The following is a 10,135-nucleotide window of genomic DNA, read 5'->3' on the forward strand; positions in this document are numbered from 1 at the left end:
TGCCCATAGGGAGAGGAGAACAAGCCAGATATCACAAGCAAGCCCAAGTCAAGGTGGGGACATGCTTGACAAGTATTTGAGATTAACCAACTTCTTGTCCCAGCCCCCTCCATCAGAGCAAACCAATGGTAGTAGTAGATCCCTTTTCAGATTAGCTATTTACCTCCACCTGCTGTTCAAAGCGAGAGATGTCACAATTCCAAATTCTGTATAAGTTTACTTAGTGCTCCCCCCCCCGCCAAAAAAATGTTTAGGGGTACTCTCATTTTCCTACTCATAATGAAATACTGCCCCTCAATGAGGCCAAATGTTTAGGGTTATGCATACCCCTGTGTCCCCCCCAGAAAAAAGCACTGAGTTTACTACCCTAGCAGCTGTGCCTATTACAACATACTGAATGGATATGGTTCTCTCTCTCTCTCTCTCTCTCTCTCTCTCTCTGTGTGTGTGTGTGTGTGTGCGCGCGCACGCACACACACACAAAGAAACCACATAGGATTACTTAGAACCAAACTTGTCAGAATCTGCAGACTCAAGAAATTATTATGCTGTCTATCTCCTACTCCCCATTTTCCAAAAAAACCTTGCAGGTTCATATGTTCACATTCATCAGGCAACGTGGAGCAATGGCATACATGTATCAAAACCACCAGAGAGCAAATGCTACAGACTATTTCAGTATTGGGTCCAGGGATGTTTGCAGAATTTCATTTTTGCAAACTCAAATACAAATGGATCTGCACCACCTGGACCAGTGTGCGAATCAGAATGTTGCCATTCTCTGTTTTGTTTTTTTAACTTCTTTTTATTAATTTTGTATGCCAAACAACAAACAAAGAAAAAGAAAAGTAATTAAGACACACCAATAAAGAGAAAAAAAACATCAAGCGAAACATAAACATGTAAACAAACCAAAAAACAAACATAAATTAACACAAATAATGATTGACTTCCCTCCATCTCGGTTTTGGGTTATGTAAAATAGTAATTCTATTCTGCAGTTTCCATTCTGTATCATCTAAACATCGCAAGAATTATATTAAACCTACTGTGAATTTGATTCCATGTATGTTATAAATTTAGTCCAGTCATCAATAAACTTTGTACCTTTTTGCTGTCTGATGTTCTGCGTCATTTTTGCCAAATCCATATATTCAAATAATTTAATTTGCCAATATTTAACGGTCGGGATATTTGGGGTTTTCCAATTTTGTGCTAACAGGATCCTAGCAGCTATAGTTGCATACTGAAACATTATATGGTCCTCTTTCTTAATCTCGTCTCCGATCATTCCCAGGATGAGTCAGGATTCCATCTTTCTGTTGTTCTCTTATTTTTTTCCTGTAACTGTTTTGTTGGATTAGGAAGCCTCTTAACGCCGCCTTACTGGCATCCCAAACTATATCAATATTTGTCTCTTTATTAAGATTTAAGTCAAAAAAGTCTTTTAAGGTGTTTTTGGCCTTCTCAGTTACATCTTCGTTTCCAAATAAATATTCATTCATTCTCCATCGATACATACCCTGAATTCCACACTTAATTTCCAGGGATATTGAGTTATGATCAGACAGAGTTTCTGGGTTGTATTTCACATTTTACAGCTCTTGTTACTAGCTCTCTTGATACCCAAATCTGGTCTATTCTGTTGCCATTCTTTGGCTTTGGTGCTTCTATGGATTTTGTGCAGCAGTTCATGGCTGAAAAAAGTATCAAAATGCATTTTAAATTGTGTATTTTGAAAGAGAACAGTTTAGAAATGTGCATTTTGAGAGAAGGAAATGTTTAGGAATACCTTTAAAAAGAAAGAAAGAAAATGTGTTCAAAATATGTATTTAGCTATTATTGTGATGCAAAGTTCCATACATATATAGAAATATAAAAAACCACTGCAGATGCTGGCTCATCCAGTATACTGTACAATCTCATCTTACACAGGAGGTTGGTTCCAAGGGTTCTGTGTATACTAAAAAAAAAGTGTATATTCAAACCATTGGAATCACCCCAATGGGAATCAAGGCACAGAACTTAAGAGCTCTTTTTGTGCCCAAATCCCCTGATGCAAACACAACTCTTTTAAGGTCTCTACCTTGCTTCCCAAAAAAATGGCCACTCTGCACGCGCCAGATCCACATTTAACTTGTGGGATTTCAACTAGCTGGCCTTCCACTCTGTATAATTGAAACTGCACAAGTTAAATGCATGTAAGACATGATCATACTGTGCCTCAGCTTATGAGATATTGAATATCATACATAACATCAATAAATCAGACGTTTGACATGGACGGCGGCTAGTGTGGGCAGGTGCAAGAGAAGGGGGTGGTGGAACTGAGAAGTAATGCAGAAAGAACATGGGAGAAAAAGGAGACAGCCAAAGCACACAATGTTTTGGTGTCAAATGCATTTGGAAGTGTTTGTGCAGGTGGTGATGCTGTCATGATGCCTGAGGTGAAGGGTAAGATGGCAGGCGTCCCACCCTGTATTACTTCAGGAGTGGTGATGGGACAGCATCCCAAGGGCAGCAGGTTAGCTTAAGAGATATAAGGCACACTGCCTGGCACACACTGATCTGTCGTTCAACGGGGGGACAGCTGTGAGCTCAGGAGGAATGGCTGAGGGGCTGCCCCTGCTGCCCTGGCAAAGGTAGGTGGCTGCATAAAGCAGTCATCTTACTTTGCCTAATGGTAAGACCAGCCCTGCAGGAACAGCTGTAGGCTGTGGGCTTCTGGTCAGTGAGGCTTATGTCTTTGATAGAGGATTTCCAGGAAATTGGGGGGGGGGGCTAAGAACAAAAGTGGGACGAGGGGCAGACAACCTTTCTCTTGATTAGGTTCCTATAGATGTTTGTACAGTCGTACCTTGGATCCCAAATGCTTTGAGACTCAAATGTTTTGGCTCCCGAACGCCGCGAACCCGGAAGTGAGTGTTCCGGTTTGCAAATGTTTTTTGGAAGCTGAACGTCTGACAGGGCTTCCGCGGCTTCCGATTACGTGCAGGAAGCTCCTACAGCCAATCAGAAGCCGTGGCTTGGTTGTTGAATGTTTTCGGAAGTCGAACGGACTTCCAGAACGGATTCCGTTCAACAGCCAGGGTACGACTGTACAGTGGTACCTCGGGTTACATACGCTTCAGGTTACAGACTCCGCTAACCCAGAAATATTACCTCGGGTTAAGAACTTTGCTTCAGGATGAGAACAGAAATCGTGCAGCGGGTGGTACAGCAGCAGCAGGAGGCCTCATTAGCTAATGTGATACTTCAGGTTAAGAACAGTTTCAGGTTAAGAACAGACCTCCAGAACGAATTAAGTTCTTAACCTGAGGTACCACTGTATAAGAAAGCGAGCGCGAGCTAAGCAAGACAATATGTTTAATACATTATTGCATTTGCTGCATCTACTTTCTCCCTCCGCTTCCCCCCCTCTGTGAAGGAACCAGGATCATAACTGCAGATGTGTGTGGAGGAGTGATTTTAACTCATACCCCTGACATGGTTCTGAGAAATACAGTATCATCGACCAATTTGTTCTTGTATATATTTATCAAAACACAAGGGGGCAGAGTTGCATAGGTTTATAGCAATAGATGTAAGAACTGTGTACAACTCTAAGAACTTCTGAAGTTGCTAAATTTCTATTTGTGAAGATGCAAACTTTACTTCATAAAAGTGCTTTACTTGACTTTTCTTTTTCTTTTTTTACAGGTTCAACACATCTCAGGTCTATTAAAGGGAGGTGGGGGAAGGGTACCAAAACAGAGCCAGAAGGAATAATCAAATACAATTGAAAAATTAGGGATAGAAGAAGGAAGAAAGTACAGTGGTACCTCTGGTTACAAATGCTTCTGGTTATGAACGCTTTGGGTAACGAGCTCCGCTAACCCGGAAGTAGCTGTTCCTGGTTGCGAACTTTGCCTCAGGATGTGAACAGAAATTGCACGCTGGAGGTGCATGTGCAGCAGGAGGCCCCATTAGCTAAAGTGGTACCTCAGGTTAAGAATCGTTTCAGCTTAAGAACGGACCTCTGGAACGAATTAAGTTCATAACCAGAGGTACCATCGTATAAAGGTACATATTGCAACTTATTCTGACTGGAATTAAAATTTAAATAGGATTATGATACATTTGAAAGTAAACCAAAAAAGCAAATCTTCTGTTACAGCAAATCCTGTTAAATTATAAAACGTTTGTAGTTTAATATTTAGTTACGGAATACTTGGGAACTATTTTTTTCCATACCCATGGAAGATTGTGATGAGATTCCCAAATTGTTATCAACTTCCCAGGAGTGTAAATATGGTTACCGCAAGCAACAAAAATTGCTGGCTTTGATGTGATGTTTGATTCAGTTCAACTGTGCTAAGCAAATTACAGACCTTGCATGGAGCTACTGTTATGATGCTGAAATGCTTTTATAGCATCTAACAACCTCTCAGTCCAGCACCCTCAAATGCCTTTCTGTGTTTCTTTTCCAAATAACACATTACAAATTTAGCTCGTCATGAGTCTTAAGAAGGCCCTCCACCTTTGGTTTCTACCTGGCTGCAACTCCCTTTGCTCAGCTGATGCCAGAGAACCTAATCTCAGCAACCAGGATTCAATATGAGGCTGAGTATTGCTTTTTCAATATCACTAGTTTGTCCTGCGGCCGCAAACTAAGTTTCCTTGGTAAAAAGCCCTGCTAATTTCAGTTGATCTTACTCCCAAGTCACTATGTGAAGGATAAGGATGGATGCTGAATATTGTGGCCAGGTTGTTGTGTGGAGTATCTGGATGTGCACATATTACACCTGAAGTGAGGGAACTGCATTGGCTTGCCAGTCAGCACCAGGCCATGTTCAAGGTTTTGTTGTTTGCTTCTAGATTCTTTACTCACTAGTTTTATTGGCTTTAGGTTGTATTTTCAATTTTGTGAAATTTGTTTTCAAATCAACAATGCAATCCTATGCATGTCTAATGAAAGTAAGCCCTGCTGAGCCCAATGAGACTCATTCCAAATTAAACTTGATGATGAATCAGTGAAATTATTTGGTGAAACAAAAGTTGGTGGGGCATTTCCTGAAACATTCTCCTCAAATTACAGGGTCAATTTCATAAACTTCTGGTTAAATTGCTGTTTCTTGCCAGCTGTAAAGGTAAAGGGACCCCTGACCATTAAGTCCAGTCGCGAATGACTCTGGGGTTGCGGTGCTCATCTCGCTCTATAGGCTGAGGGAGCCGGCGTTTGTCTACAGACAGCTTCCAGGTATGGCGAACCAGAGCAGGGCATGGAAACTACCTTCCCCCTGGAGGGGGGAAAGCACTTGACGTGCTTTCAAACTGCTAGGTGGGCAGGAGCAGGGACCGAACAACGGGAGCTCACCCCGTCTCAGGGATTCGAACCAGCGACCTTCTGATCGCAAAGCCCTAGGCTCTGTGGTTTAGACCACAGCGTAGTTTTCACTTATTTTGTTTTTAAGAATGAATTGAATGGGGTGGGGGGTGGGGAGCTCCTTAACAGAATTATGGAAACACTGGCTTATCACATTCCAGGTTCTTAGATAACTTCTAAGAAACAAAAGTATTTGATAGCAATTTTACACAGTAATTTAATGAGAATTGCAACTATGGCGGGGGAATGTAGGAATTCATTCCTTCTTTTGAAATGTACAACTTTGTCTCATGATAATCTAAAGTACATTTGAAAAACTCCAGAATCTTGCAAAGTGGGAATAGCTTTGCTACATATATCATAATATGAATGAGCTGCTGAAGAGTGTGTACCAGGGGAAAGATTTCCTGGGAACAGTGCCCAGACCTGTGGCACGAAACAGTACATTTTTAAACACAAAAGGGGTGGGAATAGGGCTTGATGATTACTGTGTTAGCCTGCACTCAGATTGAACTGTAGGTAATCATAAACTGGAATGAAATTCATGTTTACACACTTTCAGAGCACACTGCCATTTAAAACTCTGAATATAGTGCACTTTCCCCCTTAAGGGAGCCGTGCATATATTGTATGCTTTTGTTTGCTTATACATATGACTCTTTTCTCATATTCATCATTCTAACTCCAAGTTCTCCCATTGATTTCAGAACAAGTATGACAGGCATTTGAGCATATACGTTTCGAGGCATCATTGCTTGCATTCCACATTTGCGGAGAAAGTGGATAGAGAATTTATTCCCTATCCGTCTCCTAACACTAGAACTTGTGGACGTCCAATGAAGCTGAACAAATATAGAAAGTTCTACTTCACACAGCACATAACTAAACTTTGAAGTTCATACCCACCAGAGGCAGTGATGGCCGCCAACTTAGATGGTTTGAAATGAGTCTACTATCAGTGTCTACTAAGCATGATGGCTATGTTCCACCTCTGCTGTCTGAATGTCAGCTTCTGGAAACTGCAGGAGGGGAGAGGGCTCTTTTGCTGAAGTCCTGCTTCCGGGTTTTCTGCAATCATCAGGGCTGGCCTCTGAGAAGAGGATGCTGGACACAATGGGCTATTGTCCTGACCCTGCAGGCTCTTCTTATGTCCTTGTGTCCTTATGTGGTGAGGTACACCATGCATAATTGTATATACACTTTTATCACTTCACCTCTTACTCACCTTTCCCCTAAACAAAGAAGCCCCAAATGCCATAGCCTTTCCTCACAGGGGAGTTGCTCCATCCCCTTTGTGGAGCAACACCCCCTTTTCAAGTGCCAGGCAAAGAAGACAATACTGGGACAGTTGGATCAATGCATTGATTCATAATAAGGCAGTGTCATATCATCATGTGTTTGTATTATGATATTAATTAGGGTTAATTAAGGTTTCTCGTTAGTACCTGCCTGGACATGGGGCTACACTTTTGAGTGGCCTGAGGCACTAAGAGAGTGTGCAGCTGCATTGCTTCCCTGCCCATTCTCTCTACCATTAAAAAAACCAAAAATACTACTTTGATTTGGGTTCCCAGGTAGTACAATGTTTATTCTAGGTTGCTTGAAAAGGAGCTGTGGTACAAAGTGTTTTGCACTGGATCTTGGAATGTTCAAATACCAGCACCATTGATTAGGAAACCCTGGAGAATGGAATAATTACCTTTAGGTGAGCCCCAAAAAGAGAGTTCCAGCTTCCTTTTACTGGCCTACATACTGTGCTTTAAAGGCAGCATGATACATAGGCATTTAGCATAGATGAGTAAAAAGAAGGTGGCAGCTCTATGGGTCACCTGACGCCATCCTGGCATCAGGTGACTGACAGGTGGAGGCCCTACCCACCTGTCAAAACGCCCCATTGGAAGGGGGAATTGAGGGTGGGTTCAGCTGTCTTGATCCTGCTCTCCACCCCTGATTCAGCAGCTGAAGCTTTTCTCAATAATTTTGTCCTTATGCTTAGAAAGGCTTCCTTTACATCTCACCTCACAGTTAAAAAGGTAAAGGACCCCTGACAGTTAAGTCCAGTCACGAACGACTCTGGGGTTGTGCTGTTCATCTCGCTTTACTGTCCGAGGGAGCTGACGTTTGTCCTCAGACAGTTTTTCCGGGTCATGTGGCCAGCATGACTAAGCCACTTCTGGCGAAACCAGAACAGCACACGGAAACGCACAAAAGCAGAGTGATTAAGACGGTTGACAGCCACGGTCCTGAGATATTAAAGCAGGGAGAGAAAAGAGTCAGCTTCTTGCATGAAAATGCTCAGATAAAACAAGAGAAGACGTAGCTGTTAGCATTTAACGCCTCTGATGGTGCAGATGAGATGCACCTTTTCCAGCCTGTTTTTGCTAAGTCTTTTTCTCCATCCTTCTCTCTCACCTGCAGTAGTAGGAATTGGAAAGTCCCATTCAGCACTATTGGGGAAGAGAGGAGTACAGATGAGTGAGGTAGGAATCTCCGGCATCTCACCAATGTGATTAAAAATAGACACACACTCAACCAGTATGAGAATTGGCACGTCTTTCTCGTTGCTCTTCAGCTTTTTCTTACAACTTCCCCTTTTCTGGATTCTTTCATCCATTTCTTTTCATCAGGGCACTCCTGCGGGTGTTAGAGTTGCCTTCAGCTTGACTCCTTAATTTGAAGCCTGTGGCAGTCAAGATTTTGATAATACAGGCAAAGAAGGAAGAAAAAGCAGCTGGAGGATGAGGCGAGGGCAGAGGGAGACGAAAGAGCTCTGAGTGGAGGGGGACCATTTCCCCATCTTTTGGAGCCTCTGGGAAACTCAGGAAACCTGCTGTACCTGGAACTGGGTGTGGAGAGTGCAGCTGGATGGGGCACCGCTTTTGTGGGCAGCCTGAGGAATTACCATTCATCTTGGGTCTGCCCATTAAGGCAAGCATAGAGTGAGAAACTAGGGTGATGTCTGCTCTTCCCAGGAATTCTTCTTGTTGTGAGACTTTTGTGGATGTTGAGTTTGTTTGGACCCTGGGTGAGAACTTGGCAGCTGAAAGGGAGTGTATGTCAGAAGGAAAATGAATTGATATTGATGCGCATATATATGAAACTTTGTATGAATATAACATTTTCATATGTAGCTGTATTTCTGTAATATTTTATTTAAGTTGTGTGTTGTTGCTTCGGTTTTTTTGCATACTGCTTAGAAATTTTTTAAAATATATTAAACGGTATAGAAATTAAATATTCAAATCATCAAATCATCGGAGCATCAAATGCACTTTGAACTGCCATGTATACACAGTTTGCATTTGTGAGTACCATAAACTGCTGCCTCTGGATTAAAAAATGCTTTAGCTTGCATTGTGAGAGAGCAGGCAAAGAAAAATTGCCTAGTGCAGCTTGAATCTCTGCTTCTCTACAATTACTGTATGTTAATAACTGGAAATCAGATTTAATTGATATTTTAGGGTTTTCACATAGCAAATAGAAAGTTTTAAATTTCCTGACATAAGCAGATAAAACCTTCTCTCCCAAGAATCGCTAAGCATTTGATGAAAGCTTTGTGCCAAGCAGATGCAGTTCTTGCTGAGAAGGCTCTCTATTTTTGTCACAAACTTAAAGAAAGCAACTTTAATTTCAGGTTTGTTTAGCTGCAGCCTTAGAGAAAATGACGCTCTGTTATTTGCCTTGTTTCACCAAAAGCAGGACATTACCTTGTTGGTTGTTATACAGTAAAATAAACAGGCCAGATTCAGCAGAATTGAGAGAGGTCCTAGTAGATTATCTGCTACCCCTTAGGGTTGTAGCATCTAAGGACTGAGGAGAAATTTTGTGAGGCAGTTCTCCAATAAAAATGTGTTCAAAATTGAATATACTAGGGGAAAGGTGTACATGTATGTTTATACTAGTTAAAATAGCATACAAAAAGTGTTATACAGTATATGAGGACATTGCTTGCTATATATCTATATCTAATGGCCTCATGACCTGGAAAGCTGTCTGTGGACAAACGCCGGATCCCTCATCCTGAAGCGAGATGAGCGCCGCACCCCACTCACCTTTGGCTGGATCCTTTACCTTATCTATAACCTATCTATCATCTATCTATCTATCTATCTATCTATCTATCTATCTATCTATCTATCTAATCTATCGCTAAGTTGCATATAGAAATGTGTATAATTAAAGAAACGCTGATGACTTTTCATTAGTTATAAGCAATGTAGCAATGTGGGAATGTAGGAAACTGAACTTAAGACTGAAAAAAAAAAATGAGAAACTGAAGTTGGCAGATTCACCCATCCCTAGCAAAGTCAAAACTTTGGACCTGTACCTTTAAATCCCCTGAGGCTGTAGCCGGTCCACCCTGGCACAGGGTGAGGCAGCTGCCTCAGGCAGCAGAAATGGAAGAGGTGGTACTCCCCCAAGCACCCTATTTGCCCCACTCTTGCCACAGAAGCAGCCCAGATAAGGGAGGATTAGGGGCGGAGAGGGACCAGCAGCAAAGCTCTGTGCAATACCTCCCATCTCACAGAGCTGGCGAGAGGCAAGGTATCCTGCAGCCGGCTTTGCAGCTGCCAGGGAAGGGAGGTTTGGAAAGTGCTTCTTCTTACAGCGAATGGCTTTCTGGAGCTTTCCACCCCTCGGGCCCAGTGGGCTGCCGAGACTCGGCAAGGGCTTAGTGAAGGCTTCTCCTCCCCCGTAGAGGTTTGTGCCTCTCTCCATCACAGGGATGGCGGGGAGAATGTCACCTCATGTACTGAAACATCTATGGCT

General features: G+C 42.3%; 1 long non-coding RNA gene across 1 annotated transcript; it reads left to right on the forward strand.

Moving 5' to 3' along the window:
• The first annotated feature begins 2,472 nt into the window (after positions 1 to 2,472).
• LOC309517014 lies at positions 2,473 to 8,744 on the forward strand. Its single transcript, XR_014213119.1, has 2 exons — positions 2,473 to 2,642; positions 7,784 to 8,744. It is a non-coding gene; the product is annotated as an uncharacterized lncRNA (long non-coding RNA).
• The last annotated feature ends 1,391 nt before the right edge of the window (positions 8,745 to 10,135 follow it).

The sequence above is a fragment of the Podarcis vaucheri genome, assembly GCF_965113315.1.
Source record: "Podarcis vaucheri genome assembly, chromosome: 1".
NCBI lineage: Eukaryota > Metazoa > Chordata > Lepidosauria > Squamata > Lacertidae > Podarcis > Podarcis vaucheri.